This window comes from Saccostrea cucullata, unplaced genomic scaffold (genome assembly GCF_032062105.1).
Source record: "Saccostrea cucullata isolate Sc308-1 unplaced genomic scaffold, CSIRO_AGI_Scuc_v1 ctg947, whole genome shotgun sequence".
NCBI lineage: Eukaryota > Metazoa > Mollusca > Bivalvia > Ostreida > Ostreidae > Saccostrea > Saccostrea cuccullata.
The window spans coordinates 46,888-66,662 of record NW_026922127.1 but is presented as its reverse complement, the minus strand read 5'-3'; the positions used below and the strand labels follow the sequence as shown (position 1 = coordinate 66,662).

The window sequence follows — 19,775 nt, the reverse complement described above, 5'->3', positions numbered from 1 at the left end:
TTAGCCCCACCCCTCAGGATCAAGGGGCAAATTTTTATTTCCATTAACCCATATATTCTTTGTATCAAATTTGGATGAAATTGGTTGAGCGGTTGCAGAAAAGAAGTTGAAAATGTTCAAACGTAAACACACGATGAACGACGGACGACGACGGACGAAAACGGATAGCAATAGGTCACCTGACTTTACTCAGGTGACCTAAAAAATCGATTTTTTTTATTTATTTATTTTTTTTTAGTTTTTCAATATTTTTGAATTATTACAGCATGGTTAATAGAAACCCTTCTAGTTATGCTTAATATTTAATTTGTTTGAAAATTGAAAAATCCAAACTCTAGATATTAACATTTAAATATCAGAAGCGGGTCCAAAATGGCGGCTGTGTCCGTTTAATCCGCCATTTAGAAAGTAACGGTTTACAGAGACAGCATAGCGTTTTGGACGAAACTTAGATACGGATAAATGGAATGTTAAAGAATATATGGATTGTCACGTCGTAGTTACGTTGCAATTCTGTCACAAATTCAGTTTTTATCCAAGGTGTTCTCAAACGTCATCTATTATTGGTTTTAGTAATTGTAAGAAATAATAAATTTTGACATAAATGAAAAATAAAAAATTAAGTCCGAATTTCCTCAGCATTACCATACATTGATTTGTGTTCCCGTTTAGTTTCTTCGAATAATAAAATGTCAAATTTTCAAAATTGATATTTACATGTAGTTAAAACTTGGATATTTTATGCATTTAGAACAATTTTTGATTTAACATATTATGCTTTATAAAATTTCCTTTCTGTTTTCTGAAACCTGAGTGAACATCATACATGTAATTAAGTACATGGCGATTTCTGACCACAAGAAGGTTTTATATATTATGTATTCAATTATGCAACATTTTATGTAATCACTGTTGACATATTAATCATATTCATAATTCGGTTTCATTAGAATTTTTCAAGCAGATAATAAGTACTTTATCAGTAATTTTTAGGATTTCTTGACCAATTTTTACATAATTATTTACACGTTTTCTCTATAATTAAAGTTACATAAGTGAAAAAGTGCAACATACCTAAGTGCCTTGTTGTTAATGAAAATGGAACGTGATGGCGGTTTTTGAAAATTCTGCGATAGTATAAAAATTTTGAGATGGATTCAGGACAGTACACGGAAAGGGTAAAGGATGAGAAGTCCTACAGATCAGTTATTTTATCAAAATGAATTTGCATTGGCAATTGTAAATAAATGTTATTTTTGTTTATATATCTAAGGGACGACTTATCATAGAGTGGCATACACTTACCTTCATTATCGTCTTTTGCTCGCAATTGTCAATTTCATTATTTATTTTTCAAAAAATAATTATTTATAATTTCAGTTCTATTTTTTGCAGAATGGTTGCCGTACAATAGATGTTTATACCGTCACGGGTTGTAAATCGATGCCAAGTGTTTCGTATTTATGTTCCATACATTATTTACAAAGGACCAGTGATAGGCCTATACAAAAATCTACATGAAAAACAAATTAAACAAACAAAACAAAAACTTTAACAAAAACGATAGTTAAAGTATAACAGCTGATGTTACTCCTGAGAAAAGATTTCAGGAGAGATTACATTTCATGTTTTCGTTCATGAGCCTACTTGTATTTCCTCAATCAGTTTCAAACATTATGGTAAAAAACATAAAGAAGAATCCAACGAACGCATGCTCCTTTCAGCTTGAATGGGTTCATCATAAATATGTAGCTATGCTGAATTAAGAAGTATTAAGCACCATATGTATTTGTCTTCAGTCTGTGCATATTTGTCGTTGTTTAATCAAATATTGGTTGATTGAATGTCATTTGAAAATCGTTGCTTTTTTCAAAATTAAAAGAAAACGTTTAAATAAATTCAAATTGAAAACAAAAAAAAAAAATGTAAAAAGTAATGGTTAAATATTGGTAGGAACTGTGGTAGATGTTAAGTGAACATATATAACGGTTTGTGTTACAACAAGTACTACACATACTTACAAGTAACTTAAATTGTGTAAGCTGGCGAAGGCACTTTCCTGTATCGAAGAGATTTTATTTCCGTCAAGATCTCTACGAAAAGAATAACAGAAATCATGTGAACATACTCCTTTTACAATATATGCCCCTTTAAGAATCTTAATCTTCATCAAATTTGTTGAAGTAAAACGATAAATGAAAACCTTAATTGTTCAGAGCGATCAAGCAATGGGATGGAATTCTTTCTTACGTAATATTGATAACAGGTGTCAATTGCATTGAATTTGAGATATACGAGGGTTGATCCAAAAGTTCGTGGAATTTCTTTCTAAAATTTTATCGTGATTTGATGAAAACGAACAATAGGCATATTTATAATATAGAGTCATAATGCAACAATATAGGAAAATTTCATCACTTTCTAATCACCAATAAGGTTACACGAGCTTTCTGAAAATTGATAGTTGTGAAACCCGGGGGAGACTTCGACGTTACGTAAAGTTAGATATGTCACGTCACGTTATAGAAGTATCTCATCCTACTGACCAATTTGAATACGTTATTCTACATAATGCTGCCCTTTCCTCCATTTTTTTTTTTCTTAAGAAAAGCCTGGGTATCCTCTTGCACCAACTTATCTCCATTTTTTACTCATATTTCAAAATACTACCCATCTTTCTATATGATGTTCCAATATCATTAGCAATGTCAAGAATAGTGCAGCAGCCCACAACGTCCATTTACGCTTTTGATTTGTATAGGGGAGTATGCACTCAAAACAGAGCCTCCAAAAAGCGACCACATCTTTAATCAACATCTATGGAAGTTCTATTTTTTTTAAATTTCTTATGCCACTGGAAAACCAGTAATTAAATGTATTTTTCCCAAGTCTATGACAATAGTATATGCGTTTAAGATAGAGTGATCCCAGGATTTTCGCTAAAAATATGACTTGACCGGTATTTGACGTTGTATAACAACTTAAAGATGGACAATAAATCATCAACTTATAAACTAAATATCCAGTAAAATCAGTAAAACTCTCATACAAAGGTTTATAATAAAGATCAAGCAATCGTAATAATGACATAATTTTAGTTTTATATACCGCATAGGGCGGTTTAAATCTCATTTCACGTTTTAAGAATTAAAGTAATAATAAACACATAAATGTCTCCCCCGCATTTCCAAACAACCGTTTCTATGGCAACTGCCATAGTGTTACTATCAAAGATATTAAAAATGTGTTTTCATTTTAAATATTCATCAAGTGTCTATATTTTCATTTGTAATTTTCAACCCATTCCACTTAAAAATGATTAAATTATGAAGAAATTCCAAGAACTTTTGGATCAACCCTCGTATTTTCTCAAATAAATGATTTTCATTTTTTTTTGTAATTGATAAAATGTTTGAAATATAATAACATTATTATTATTTTGCATTACATTTCATTATTCTTAATAATTATTTGTGCATACACCAAAATGTCATTCCTATAAAAAATTATAAACATATATCAGATCCTATATATTCTTATTTTTTATTTTTTTTACTTTCTAATTTTTTTTGCACGCAATTTTCCCAAAATTAAGGGGAGACCTATGTCCAAAAAGTCTTTGTGTAAAGTTTTCAAAACTTTGACATTTCTTTCTTGACCACTTGCTCTTTATTTTTAGGTATTAAAAACAATACCTTTATATGCTTATTTTTACACAGGAGTACGTGCAAAAACAGTGTGAAATGCTAAAAATAGATTATTTTCAGACATTATTGTTCTACCCAAAAAATGTGCTAAAAAGAACCAAAAAAGTCAATTTATATTCAAAATCAACACTTATTTAATTCATTTGACTTGTATCTTTAAAATGGAGGTAAATTTATTAAAATCCACCTTGCATGGAAAACTATAATGGAGCACAATGTAATATAAGTATTACCCCATTTTTCTTGTCGTATTTTTTACAATTCCAACATACGTAACAGGTAATATCTTAAAAAGTCTTTGTGTGAAAATGTAATTCATATTTTTTTAAAGAAATGATTCATCTCTTTATTTGAACAAAGGAAAAAGTATACCTTTATGATAAAATAAACGAGAAATATGACGTTTTCTTTTATTTTTGTACTCTTGTGTCATGAATAACGACCTTTCTGCACTAAAAAGGGTAAGTGAGCAACGACAAACATCTGAATATAAAACTATTTTGCGGAAAACGAGTATTTTGTTTTGTTTAGAAACAATAGTTAGATAAATTTTCTTCTACATTCCATTCATTCTGTTTCTCCCCCCCCCCCCATTTCCCCGTCAACAACCAATGCCTATTAGAACCAATGAATGACTTTATACAATAAAATCTACATGTACTATATAAACCAATAAGCAAATATACACCTGTACAGGTACATTTCTTTTTTTTTTCCCTTGATTTTCTCCAGAAAATCGATTAATGGTAATTATAAAATTAGCCTAAACAAATTTCCCTGATTTAAGCCGCTTTCTTTGCTGAATTTTATCTCTTATAAATTTGCACTATTATATCAGCATATTATCGAGGTATTTTTTCACAACAGAAATTGCTATAAATTATCAACCAAAGGAAGAGCATTCTAATATCAACAAATCCATAAATCAAATAAAACTGTTATTAATAATGAATAATTTTTCTTTTTTGTAAATTGTGTACGTTATTGATTATCAACAATGTTATGCCTATATCACAGTTGCAAAAGTCAACAGGTAAAAACAAACGTCGCTATTGTGACGTCACATAACGCTGCCTTGACGTAGAACGACATAGCCCCCCCCCCTCCCCCCACCCCTTAAAAAATTAAATAAATATCATTTGAAAACCAAAAAATATATAAATTAAAGTAATACTTAAATATTGTTAGGAATTGTGGTAGATGTTAAGTAAACATATAAAATGGTTACTGTTAAAACAAGTGCTAGACATACTTACAAGTAACTTAAATTGTGTAAGCTGGCGAAGGCATTTTCCTGTATGGAGGAGATTTGGTTTCCGTCAAGATCTCTACAAAAAGAATAACAAAAATCAAATGAAGATACTCCTATTACAATATATACCCCTTTTAGAATCTTAATATTCATCAAAATATGTTTAAGAAAAACGATGAATGAAAAACTGAATTGTTCAGAGCGATCAAGCAATGAGATGGAATACTTTCATACGTAATATAGATTACAAATGTCAATTGTATTAAATTTGAGATATAATTTCTCAAATAAATGAGTTTCTGTTCTTGTAATAGATAAAATATTAGAAATATAATAGCATTATTATTACTTTGCATTACATTTCATTAGTCTTAATAATTATTTGTGCATACACTAAAATGTCATTCCTAAAAATAGATTATTTAAAACATATAGTCATATACATGTACATACTGCATTATATATATAGCTAAACTGCAAATTTGATAATTAAAAGTTATTTTTCATTATCATTAAGGGGGGACTTACATTTCATATATCCGATTATGAATTTTCTGTTTATTTTAAAAAGTAACTCAGCTCAATTATTTGAAGTGCTTGTTATCGTACAAGTGCAATACATGTATATACCGTCATAAGTGTTGTAAATCAAGTGCATGTGTTTCAAATTCGTGGTCCATACATTATTTTAAAGGACCAATGGTATACAAAAAACTACATGAAATACCGAATTAAAAAAGGCTTGAACAAAAACAGCTAAAGTATTACAGCTGATGTTACTTCTGACAACAGATTTCAGGAGAGATTATATTTCATGTTTTTTTTTTCATGACCATACCGGTAATTCCTCAATCAGTTTAAAAAAGTGTAAAAAATATACAGTATAAACCTCGAATTAAGGCTATAGGAACGTTTTTTTTTTAATTTCATTCAAGCTATCACACCTCTTTGATAGAAGATTCCAAAGAAAGGGTGCAAAGACTTACTCGTAACGTTTGACGGGAAATTATGAATAGTGACCCGCCTTTCGTAATTCTAAGACAGATGCATTGTTTCAGAAGTACATGTATATACAAGTAATATTTAGAGCAGTAGTCCAAATAGACATTTCCAGCTAACTCGTACTCTGTACTTCGATATATAAGGGGCCATTTAAGAATAAAGCTATATACAGGGTGTCCCATTATTTATGAAACCATTTTAAACTAGTGCTAATTGTAACGGGAACCGTTACAGATGTTCCCCAAACGCTCCCCAACTCCCTTTTGGTGCCATATTCCCTGTAATCTCTATTAAATAAGAAATACTTTATGGAATTTAGACTTAATCAAGATCTTCCCAGAAAAATACAAAATATATTTAAAAATAGGCATTGCACGCGTGTTCCAGTGCGTAACGACCATATTATCTTGTCTACACTATCTAAAATTTTAATATCCTTAATATCACAGCATTTAACCCAAAAGTATTTAAAAATATACTCATTCAAGTGTATTTTTAATTTTACTCATTTCACGTGCACGCACGTGAATAATGACTACACCGTATTGTAGGAGTCCCTTATATTTATCTATGTTCTAAATCCCATCCTGTTTGGTTGAAAAACAAGGGAGTTATAGCCATTTGAAGTTTCAGCCAATCAGATTGCAGCACACATGCATGCGCATGATTTCATAAATTTTTATCTTTATCGTATTGAAAGATATCCTAATGCATGACTATGTTTTAAATTTCAAAGCATTTCGTCGAAAAACAAAGGGGATATAGGCATTTAAAGTTTCAGCCAATCAGATTGCAGCACACGTGCATGCGCATGCTTTCATGACAATTCTTATATATCATGCTGTAGATCTTCATAATGTATGACTATGTTCAAAATTTCAAAGGATTATGACAAAAAACAAGAAAGATATTGAAACTTTAGTTTCAGCTAATCAGAGCGAAGCGCACGTGCATGCGCGTCAGATTTTGCAATTTTGACCATGTCATCTTGTTGATACTACTAATATATCCATGCAGTGTGAGTTTCAAAAAATTCCATCAAGAAATAGAAAAGTGAAGGCTAAATCCATTATATTGGTAATTTCACATGTTGCACGTGCGCGCTCTTGCTCGCACACGTGCATGTAAGTGCTTTCATGATAATTCTTATATATCATGCTGTAGATCTCCCTAATATATGACTATGTTCAAAATTTCAAAGGATTTTATCAAAAAACAAGAAAGATATTGAGACTTAAGTTTTAGCCAATCAGAGCGAAGCGCACGTGAATGCGCGTGAGATCTTGCTATTTTGACCATGTCTTCTTGTCTAAGCTTCTAATATATACTTATATTATGAGTTTCAACGCATTTCATTAAAAATTGAAAAAGTTACGGCAATACACATTATATTGGTCATTTCTCGTGTTGCACGTGCACGCTCTTGCAAGCACGTGCGCGCAAAATGACCTTCGTTCGGCAAATCTACACAACATGTCTACTGACCCTAAAAACATTTTACCTAAGTCGGATGTGTAGTTTACTAGATCATTCGTGGACAAAATTTTCCCAGGAAGAAGAAAAATAATAATAATAACTAGAGCAAAGCTCGTTGCAAAGCAACGAGTAGGTCTTCCGTCCGGTTTTGATCTGAAGTGCCGGAAGTGACGGAACAAAAGAAAGCGATGAGCTAAGTAGTCTCCAGTGACTTTATAATTTCAATTTTGCATCAAAACCTTCAAAAAAAGCCAATTTTTGCTACTTCCGGTTTGACCGGAAGTGACGACGACGGACGGAAAAATTACTTTTAATGCTCCCAGAGACAAATGTAACCCAAAATCTTGTCGAGAACGGCAAAAAAAACATGTTTTCCGACTACTTCCGGTTTGGCCGGAAGTGACTTCGCCGGACGTATTTTGACGACTCCAGTAGATTGAGCTTGAAATTTTGAACAACTTTGCTTCTTTGACGTATTACAAATTCTTAATACTTTTTGAGATATAAAGAAAAAACATTCGGCCCCTCTCAGCCCCTGATTTAAGGGGCCAGCCCTTCTTTTTGGGTATCAATTGAAAGATCTCAGAATTCTATACTTTTTTTGTTCTACATGTTTTAACAAAATATTTCCAGGTAAAAAGATATCATAAAAAAGGTGTCAAAAATTTTGAAATTCGCGATAGGACTTTTTTCGGGCCATAGCGAGCGCCGACGTGCAGCACTTCCGGAGAAAGAGAGTGGTGTGTGACAAAAGAGCACATGTTGCTCTATCATCGCTGAAAATCTCATGTTTCTGTCTTAAGGCATTTTCGAGAAAAATGATGGACAATGAGACCCCCTGAAAATCATAAAATCGCGGAAATCTCAAAACCGGAAGTGACGTCATCAAAACAAAAAATTATATATCAGGTTTGTTTGATGTTCTATCAGTCCTGAAAGTTTCATGAAAATCTATCCAGCCGTTTTCGAGAAATCGCGTGCACAAAATCGGTAAGAAAAAAAAACAATAATAATAATAATAATAAAAATAGTGGAAAAGAAACCTAAGAATAACAAGAAGGTCTTCCGCTGAAGACGGAAGACCTTAATAATAATAAGAAACAGAGTAAAAACAATATGTTCCCCAACTTCGTTTGGGGAACATAATTATTGTCAGAAAAGCAGGTCTTGACCAATGTCTTTGAAATTTGTCTCATTGAATATTTGAATAAATGCAATTTTTAGCAACAAATAATTTTAATTTAATATTTGGAGTAATGTAGCCACATAATTACATCTAGGTATGGTGTATCTGAACTATAAAGTAAAACACAAGATTTAACAAAGATAATATTTGCTATCTAATTCAAAATAAAATCACCGATTTGGAACCCAAATATCAGGGTTAGGGTTAGTTATACATGTAGATTAAAATGACTTTAAACTGTGTTTGATATGATATCTTTATCCCGAGTCGGAAATAAATCGGTTATTGTTTTACACAGCATTGTTAAGGCTAAAATAAAGTAGCGGAATATAATTTATACAGGAAAAGTTTACTGTGACGTCACACTCAAATACGACTTCTATTTCTTCCTCATAATACCGGAAAATGAAATAATTTTTAACTTGAAACTGCATTAGCATAATAAACAACAATAAAACTTATCAATGCATTTTAAAAAGTTGCTAGTTAAATCCCATAAAGCTGGTTATAAACAAATCACTGATCTTGATAAAATTGTCAATCATGACGTCTTTTTTTGTAAAAATGACGTATTTCATGTGCAGTGAAAGCAGATTGAGGGATTTATTAACAATGAAAAATGCGTTTTATTATCTAAATAGGCTATTGATACCAATGCATATCCTATGTTTTGTTCGATTATTCATTAACTATCGGGAGAATGTATTTAAATAATTTTTATGATCATGTAAGGTATAATTTCCATCGAGGTGCCTCATTAAATCGTTCTTTCGCAAGGGCATACACTAAGAAATTTACTGAAAAAACAATTCATAAAGCTCTACCAAATACAATATCAAAATTACATTGTTTGTGTAGCTAGCATTGGTAAGTAAACCTATTTTGTCCTCGGTAGATCTAGTACATGTACAAGTAAACACAGTGTGTACATGTAGCTGCACGGAATTATTGTGGACTCCCTAGTAACTGTTGGATTCCTGTGTACTGTGTGCGTTCAAGCGGAGAGGGATTTCCTACTGTACTGGGTATAATTTACGCCTTTTTGAAAGACAAAGGATTTAGATTAAGTCTATTTCATTTTCGCAACATTTTGACTTTTCTAAAATGTAAAATCATAAACCGGGAGGATTATAATTTTGACCCCCCTCCCCACCTCTGAATCCCCAACTGCTGTCTGCGTGAACTTCTTATATTTTTTTTTCAAACTAAGGGTTGAAATAAACTCCAATTGCAAACAAAAAATGTAAAAAGCAAAAGTTAGATATTGGCAGGAAATGATTCATATGCAGAGACTGTGGTAGACATCTAGTGAACATATAACTATTTCTGTTACAATAAGTATATACATACTTACAGGCGTCTTAAATTGTATAAGCTGGCGAAGGCATTGTCCTGTATCGTGGTAATTTTGTTGTCGTTAAGATATCTACGAAAAGAATAACAGACATCAAGTGTAAATACACATGTAGTCCTTTTACAATACACACCCTTTTTAGAATCATGATCTTCATCGGAATCTGTTTCAAAAAATAAGATAAATAAAAACCATAATTGTTCACATCGGTTAACCATGGGTCGGAATACTTTTATAGTAATATTAGCATCTATCTTGTGGATACAAAATACATGTATATGACTTTATTTTATGAGAAAAGTATATTTTAAGGGACCTATATACTAGAACACAAAAGGTATTTGAACAGCGAACTTGTGCCAATATTCTCCAATATAAGTTCAATAACTATTTCATTATATAGCTTAAACATTTCGTCATAATTTATAAGAATTATTCTATCTAAAAAAAACTCAACGTTATGATTTTTTAGTATCGGTATTGAAATTAACGATTGTCCTGTAAGTGTTCAATATCGGATCATTCAACATATATGTAAGTATGGCACGCCAAATTCACAAAAAATGGATTACATTTATCAACTGTGAAATATAGTTTACAAACCGTAAACTATAGTTAACAATTAGTTAAATATAATTTACATCTGTAAAACTATATTTAACGGTTGTTAACTATAGTTTCAGAGAAAAAAATCAAACAAGCAAACAAAAACAAAAAAAAAACAAAAAACAAACTAAACTACCACCCCTTAAAATTGGAACGGGGTAGGGGGTACAGGCGGGGAGGGGGCGGGGGGGGGGGGCTTCGTGTCACTTTTCGGCTCGGTACAGTCTTGAATCTGCGTATTTTCCGGCAACAAAAGATGTGAAGGGAGCTTCCAAAACAAAATATTGTTTAAAACTGCAGCAAAAGATTATTAACAGAAAACGTAAACCCCCTCCTTCTGCATACTACAGGAACTTTTTAGCATTTTCTATATTGATAAAAAAAATACTTATGCATACTTCTAAAAGTTAGTTCCTTCTGAAGATGGTCCAAATATGGTAAAGCTAAAGTTCGCTAGAATCTTCCTTGTATGTTACTTGTGGATCATTCTGTTCCATCTTCCAGTAAGATATAAATATGTGCGTATGTTCAGGTGTGTATTTATTTCTTTTATTACACTTGTAATAAAGTAAAATTGATCCATGTCATATCAAAAGATTGGCACACCAGAGGGTGGTTCCGGGGTTTGACCCCCCCCCCCTTTATTTCTGTGCAAAGAGAAAGAAAGAGAATAGCTTTTTTTGTAATATAGATATTTATACGTCATCATTTGAGAAAAAACAAAATAACTGTAATTTCACCTCGCTAGATCTGTAGATTTTCGCATTTATCATTGTACAAAATGTGTCTTGATCAGTCTCTCACTATGTACAAACTGCATCATTTTTGCGAGATGACGTCACATTGACAAGTGAAATGCGATCGATGCATCGTCTATATTCTGGGGGTTTTTTTATTAACAAACGACATAACTGCATGTGATAGTAATTTTTTTATGTAGTATACAGCTATTAAGAAGGAAATAGCAAATAAGTTAATTTTTTGGTATTTTCAAGATCCTATATTTTGTGTGACGTCAGAGTGTACATTTCCCGTACAAATTAGGCCCCACCTCTTTACTGTAACCTTAACTGTGCTGCGATGTTGAATAAAATATTTGTTGATTGAATGTCACATGAAAATCATCTCTTTTTCATATTTTTAAAACTTAAATTGAAAAAATCTCAAACTGTATATACAAAAATGCATGAAAGTAAAAGTTCAATAATGCTAAGAAATGATTCACCAGCAGAGACTGTGGTAAACGTTTATAGAACATAAATATCCGTTTTGTGTTACAAAAAGTGCTTGCAATACTTACAGTTCACGTAAATTTTGTAAGCTGGCGAAGGCATTGTCCTGTATCGTGGTGATTTTGTTGCGGGAAAGATATCTACGAAAAGAATAACAGAAATAAAGTGTAAATACTCCTTTTACAAACTTTACACACGCCCTTTAAAAATCTTTATCTTCATAAAAAATTATATTAAAAATGAGATTTATAAATCCTTAATTGTTCAGAGTGGTACAAGCATGGTTGGAATGTTTTTATATGTTGATTACCTTTGTCACTTGCATTGATTTTGAAATGAAATTTCTCAAATAAACGAATTCTATTTTTTTTTTATGTAATTAATGTGATTTAACAAGTCAATGTTAAATCCATTTATCAAAATGCCAATAACGTTTTTATAATTTTTCGTCTTTTGGCTTTTAATTTCGGTCCTGTCCTCGTATTAGTGTCATCCTGTGCTCGGGGATTTGGGGGTTATTAGTCAAACCCAAGCACCTAGGCACATGACGCCAAGCACAAAAAATCAAGTATTTTGCAAAATTTCAAAGAGATAAGCTGTTTTTTATTCAGTGATTTTTTTCTAAGTGCACAACCGCCTTTGGCTAAAATTCCTTCTTTTTTGTCATGTGAAGCATTGTAGATTGTGCTCGATCCATGTTTAACAATTTCAACATCGTCGATGTCGATAGATTGAGTGATTGTATATTGTTTAACGTCCCTCTCGAGAATTTTTCACTCATATGGAAACATCACCGTATGCCGGTGAAGAGCTTCAAATTTTTACCTGTACTCGGCACTCAGGGCCATTGAGCAGTGAGGGATCTTTATCGTGCAAACGCCTGCCGTTGACACGGGGCCTCGGTTTTTAAAGTCTCATCCGAAGGACCCGAAATTTTCACTTCAAAGTGCCAAGCACATGGCGAAGGAACAATTGCTACCCATTTTAACGACTAGGCCAGTCGCCGCCGAGATACGAACTCACGACCTCCCGATCATGGAGCAAGTGCTCTACTGACTGAGTTACCGTAAACGGTCGTCGATGTCGAATAATTATCTGATTTTAATTTGATTTATTTTTTCTTCTGTTCGCCTAGCTACACGTTGTCTTAGATAAATCTGCATAAATTCCATTAAGTGTCTCAATGATGCAACTGCTTTTCTTTGTCAGATTTTGATATTTTAATATTTTTTTTTTCTTGTTTTGTGTATTTCATAGCGAGTACCCAAAAAGGAATCCAAACGTCAACGGCAATGCCAAAAAGGAAGCGTGATTCGACGCCATTACCAAGAAGGTCTACCAAGCGCAATAATGACGCTCCTCCCTCTAAGGCCAGTCAGGGTCAACCTGAAACTAGTGGAAACATGGGCGGCCAGTTGTCTTTATCTTACGAGCAGTTACAACAGGTGTCGGAAGCAGAAGCAAATATTCTAAGCAAACAGAGTGGGTCCAACAGAGCCACTAGAAACCCCCTTGACCACACGCAAACAGAATCAAGGTACACAATCCGATATGACAATGTTATCTTGCTCTAACAACAAGCTATGATAATTATTTAGGCCACAAAGAGTCAGATAAATTCAATTTTAAAATTGTTACATCAATTTTGGCCTGTTAGTCGAAAATTGAAATGGTGTTGACCGAAATGACGAGACAAAATATGTTTTCATGAAAAAAGGTAGCCTCAACCTGGCCCTAAAAACTAAAGAAAATGTAATTAACGACATTGAAGTATGGACGGATGCTTTTGTCATCCATTTATGCCCCAGCCCCTCCTGAGAGCAGGGATCAATTAATTAAATTTATTCATACTATTAGGTTAGGGACAGGTAGAGTAAATACCACAAGGGTGGCGTGTTTGTGATATTCAGTTCAGGCTCAATAAGGAAGCTAACCCATCTCTCTCATTTGCTGTTGTCTACCAGGAACTATGGCTCTTGTACATGTACAGTGCCCCTAGCTCCCAGACTTTCTCACCTCAGACCTCAATTCTTAAGTGTTACGAATTTAATTACAAGGGCATATGTATGGAAAGCAACAGGATGCAATAAAATGGCATGTCAATGCAAACACGAATGCATGATATGTTCACAAAATCATCCCTACATTAAACACAAGACATCCCCAGGCTCTAATTTGAATTTTAGGTCAAGCAACATGGTGGTCTCAGCTACCCAAGAGACTCACTGTACCAAGTTAAGCTATTAGAGCTCCTTATACCCAATCAGCTAGACCTCATCATGACAAGGAAACACACGGCCGGTGTGACCGGTCGGCAGGGGATGCTCACTCCTCCATGGCACCTGATCCCACCTCTGATTTTCGGGGGTCCTTGTTTGCTCTGCTCTTATTTTGTATTGTTTTACGTACTTTGAGATGGAATACTGTTTGTTATCTCCATATCCTTCCTCTACCTCACTAATACTGCAGCTAGCCCTATCAATGTACGTAAATTAGGCAAATTATTTGCAAATTACCAACTTGGATTGTTAGGCTTAGAACTCTTACAGGGATTTACATTTGATTCTAGGTTGTGTTACAAAGGGCCTTGAGTAGCTTCTAATTGTAATAATCTTACGTCAATGTTTGGGTAACAGTATTAAGCTATTCAGTTTGTCACTTATGAAATCATGTCAGGCAGAATTGTAGGTCTATTTGAGCAGCCCCCTCTACAGTACCAAATCTTAGGTTGTCCCCAATAGGCATGGTACAAAAGAAGGCAGATTCTTACAGATTGATTCATCAATCCCCCCCCCCTGGTCTAGCGTCAATGATTTTATTATTAAGGAGCATTGTTCATTTAAGTACTCATCATTTGACGACGCCTGCAGAATTAGGTCCAGGCGCACAGAAAGGTCTATTAGACATAAAAATGCATTCAGATAATTGCCGATTCACAAATCAGATTATGAATTATTTGGTTTCAAAATATAGGTTATCATATTTATTGATCAAGATTAGTGCTTGCCTTTTGGATGTTCTGTAAGCTGCTCCATGTTTGAAAAATATTTATACCTTTTTAGAATGGGTACTTTAGCCGCGGGCCAAAAACAATGTAGTTCATTATTTAGATGATTTCCTGGTTGCAGGTAGGGAGGATAGCCAATATTGTGCGCCTCTCATGTCAGTTTTTAGTTCCATTAGTAATTTTTATTAATGAATAATGATTCAATAAATCCTCAAACAATATTTATTTTTAAAAATATATTTCAGATAATGAGAAATATTCGATAACTATACCATCAATAAAGTCAATGCGTCTTTCATTATCCGCTTTAATTGTATGTATTTAAATATGATATTAATAAAACAAAAAAATTAAATTTGTAAAATATTTGAGTATTGTACTTAAAGTATTCTGTTCATAAGACTGTTCAATCATTGTCGAGAGGTGCCGGTGAGAAGTGTAGATGTGTTAATCCTTTTTTTCATAATGGCTTGCAAAAGATTAATAGTTTTAAATCAAACTCTTGTGAACCATATTGCAGGCAAAAAATCTAGTAATTTTTATAAATTTCTAAAATATTTCCATTAAAATTGAGAATACGAGTGTTAATAATGCAAATGGTGTATATACAGAATTATATACTATTTCTACATGGCCTATGTAAATTATTATAACGATATCAATGTAAAACTGTATGTCCAAAATGTAAAACCTGTATCATAGATGCAGGTACATGTATCACCTAGATTGCCAATATATGTCTAATTCATTTTGAATAAATTGATTGAAATTTTATAAAGAATTATACTGGTATATGGTATGGGCCATTCTAGGCGCATATTCAGAAAGTGTTTTACATGTGTAAATTTCACTGAAGTTTATTTCGTCTAAATTTTAACAAAAAACGGGAGCCAACGAAAACCATGTATAGGTCTGATCATTTTTAAAAATCATTCTCTTATCCATATCTTTTAATAATTCTTTCTATGATTATTATGATTTCATAACTGATAAATTTTTGACTGTACGTCTGATGGTCGGTACATTTACTTGTTCAGATACTGGTTGCCCCCCCCCCCCCCCTCCCCTGACTTTCAAAGCTTTTTGCTACGAGCCTGTTCCTATGACTTTTACTCGTATATACATGATATAGGAAAATTACTTTTTATTTCAGAATTTAGCAAGTATATGTATGTACAATATGTATGTAACATCATTTGGTTTTAATGTAGATATCTAATATACATGTAACACTAGTGGATGTAGAGGGGGAGGGAGGCTGTGTCCAAAATTATAATAAAAGATTTACTCAATCTGTTTTGCTAAATGTTGCTGTGGGCGCCTAACCCCACCCCAACTTTTTCAAGATTTCTGAATCTGCTACTATGTTATTGCTTTGAACTTGAAAATACAGATAGGTTTGCGTAATAGATCTGTTTGAAAGACGGTAAAAAGGGTTAATATGCAAGCGTGCTCGTGCTTCCTGTGCTTTGCATCCTTTTTTTAGGTTCAAGTGTAGTAATATTTTGATCCGCCACATGTCATTGTATTCTGTAAACATCAAATAAAATGCGATCTGCGCATGCTTAGTACCTATCGGAGAGGTCTTAGTCCTACTTTCTGAAACGCGATTTAGGTCCGCCTAAATATTGGCGTAACTTTTTTAGTCGGACTAACTTAGGCCCAAATCTACGACGTTTTGAGAAACGAGCCCCTGGTGGTTAATTTGTGGTTAATTTGTTGATCCCCAAGCATCCTTAACAACATGTACAAGTATATACAGAAAAACAAATCCATAGCTTAACTGCAAATTTTTAAAAAAACGTAATTTTCATTATATATTTAGGGGACAACTTATCATATAAAGTGGATACACTAACCTCCATTACCGTCTTTTGCTCGAAATTTGTGTTTTTACTATTTTTTTTTAAATCAATTTCAGTTCAAATATTTGAAGTAAAGGTTGCAGTACAATACATGTATATACCGTCACAGGTTGTAAGTCAATGGCATGATTTTCATATTCGTAGGCTGCTCTATACATTATTTACAAAGGACCAATGGTGGGTTTTTACAAAAAAATTAAAAGAAATAAAAACGACTTTAACAAAAACATGATTTAAAGTATTACAGCTGATGTTACTTCTGAGAACAGATTTCAGGAGAGATTCTATTTTATGTTTTCCCTCATGAACCTACTGGTATTTCTTCTAGCCATCAAGTTCAAACATTATGGTGAAAAACATATAGTGGGCGCCAACAAACACAAACACATTTAAACTTGATTGGAGTCATCATAAAGATGTTGCTATATTAAACTAACAAGTATTAAGCACCATATGTATTTGTCTAAATCATATGCATATTTTTTTGTTGTTGAATTAAATATCGTTTGGTTAAATGTCATGTAAAAATCATTGCTTTTTTTTTAAGATTTCTCAACTAAAATTGAAATAAACTCCAAATGCAAACAAAACATGTATGAAAGCAAAAGTAGAAAATTGGTAGGAAAAGATTCACATGCAGAGACTGTGTTAGACGTTTATAGAACATATATAACGGTTTCTGTTACAATAAGTTCTAGACATACTTACAGTTCCAGTAAATTTTGTAAGCTGGCGAAGGCATTGTCCTGTATCGTGGTTATATTGTTTCCGTCAAGATATCTACAAAAAAGTATAACAGAAATCAAGTGAAGATAGTCATTTTACAATAAAAACCATTAAGAATCATAATACGTATCAAATCCTATTTCAAAAATAAGATAAATCAAACCCTCAATTGTTCATAGCGGTCAAGCATTGTTCCGAATATTTTCATACGTAATATTGATTACCTTTGTCACTTGCATTGATTTTGAAATGTATTTTATCAAATAAATTAATTTGATTTTTTTGGAATTGATAAGTAGTTAGAAATATAATTATAGTATAATTACTGTCCTTTGCAAATTATTTTTCTTGATAATTTGCGTGCATACAATAAAATGTCATTCCTATGAAAATTGCACAACGTATGCATGTTATTACTGAACAATGCATGTTTCATAATAAAAAGCTTTACTTCGAATTTGAAAAAATGTCATTTTAGAATTATTATTTAGGTGCAAAGTATCATAAAGTGACATACATTTACCTCCTTACCGTCTTTTGCTAGCGATTATGAATTTTACTTTTTATTTTAAGAATTACTTCTGTTCACTTATTTGAGGTGAAGGTTACTGTTGGATACAAGTATATACCGTTACAGTTACATGTTATAAAATCAAGAGTATGCGTTTCATATTCATGCATATCCATACATTATTTACAAAATGAAATAGAGAAATGGTATACAACGATCTACTTGAAATCCAAATGCAAATAAAAAAAAATTAAAAAACTACTTTAACAGAAACAACAGTTAAAGTTTTACAGCTGATGTTACTCCGCAGTAAAAATATCAGGAGAGATTATGTTTCCTTCATGAGCCTGCTGGTATTCCTTCAATCAATTTCAAACATTTTAGTAAAAAAAAGTATAGAGGGACCCAACAAACACAAAAAGATTTAAACTCGAATGGGTTTGATCATGGTGATTTTGGTTCCGTAAAGATGTCTACTAAAAGAATATTAGAAATCAAGTGTGGATAGTCCTTATACAATAAATACCTTTAAAAATCTTGATATTCATAAAAGTCTATTTTAAAAATACGATGTGTAAAAACCTAAATTGTTCAGAGCGGTGAAACATAAGACAGATTACTTTCATACGTAATATTGATTACCTATGTTACTCACTTTGATTTTGAAATGTAATTCCCAAATAAATCAGTTTCATTTTTTTTTTTTTGGAATTGATAAAATTTAAGAAATATAATTACATTCTAGTTACTCTGTATTGCAGGTTATTATCTTTTATAGTTATTTGTGCATACAATTAATTGTCATTCCTAAAAAAAATTCAAAAACATATAGTCATACACACGTACGTACTGAAAAACATATGTATAGCTAAAATGCGAATTTAATAATCATTGATATTTTTAATTGTTGTTAAGGAACCATTTAACATTTCTCATACCTTCATTACCGTCTTCAGTTTGCAATTATAAATTGTGCTATTTATTTTTAAAATAACCGTCCCAAGTTGTAAAACAAGGGCATGCATTGCATATTCCTGGTCCATACATTCTTTAAAAAGGACCAAGGGTATAGAAATAGCTACGTGAAAACTGTATCACACAAATTAAAAAAAAAAAAAATTTAACAAAAAAAGGATAACAGTTTAAGCATTACATCTGTTGTTACTCCTGAGAACAGATGTCTGGAGAGTTAATATTTCATTTTTTTTTTCATGAGCATACTGGAAATTCTTCAGTGAGTTTAAACATTAAAGATAAAAAAAAAGAGGGATCTTGCAACACAAGTACATTTAAGCTCGAATGGGTTTTATCATAAAGATGTAGCTATGTTAAATTAACAAATATAAAGAACCTTATCTTTTAAGCATCGGCATTTTTTTTTTTTTTTTGCTGTTAAATAAAATATTGATTGGTTAAATTCAAATCTCTAATGAAATGGTATGGTAAACAGAACAAACTGAGAAAGCAGAGAAAATATGGACGCCTGAAAAGATCTATAATTGAACCAGGGTCAAGCTGTCTACTCAGCTATGTTAAGGAAGGTCAGAGTTCAAATTCGTGGTACACTGTATAGAAGTTTAATTGTGACGTCACGGATAATTTAACGAGCCACAAAATTAACGAGGCCGAGTCTATACCCTAAAAAAATACTATAGTTAACTATAGTTTACTATAGTTAACTAAAGTAAATCACAGTGTCAAAGTTTTCGCCAAAGTTTTTCAAAGTGTCAAAGTTTTCGTCAAAGTTTTTCAAAGTGCAAAAGTTTTTGTCAAAGTTTTTCAAAGTGCCAAAGTTTTTGTCAAAGTTTTTCAAAGTGCCAAAGTTTTCGTCAAAGTTTTTCAAAGTGTCAA

At 32.3% G+C, this 19,775-nt stretch overlaps 1 long non-coding RNA gene across 1 annotated transcript in view; it reads right to left on the bottom strand.

The window, feature by feature from the left end:
- LOC134261236 (uncharacterized) overlaps positions 1–17,454 on the bottom strand; it is a 50,378-nt gene extending 32,924 nt beyond the window's left edge. The window contains exons 1-2 of the long non-coding RNA XR_009990772.1: positions 17,396–17,454; positions 11,884–11,955 (exon numbers count right to left, since the gene is read on the bottom strand). This is a non-coding gene — a long non-coding RNA (uncharacterized LOC134261236). The remainder of the gene's footprint in view (positions 1–11,883; positions 11,956–17,395) is intronic.
- Positions 17,455–19,775: the final 2,321 nt, after the last annotated feature.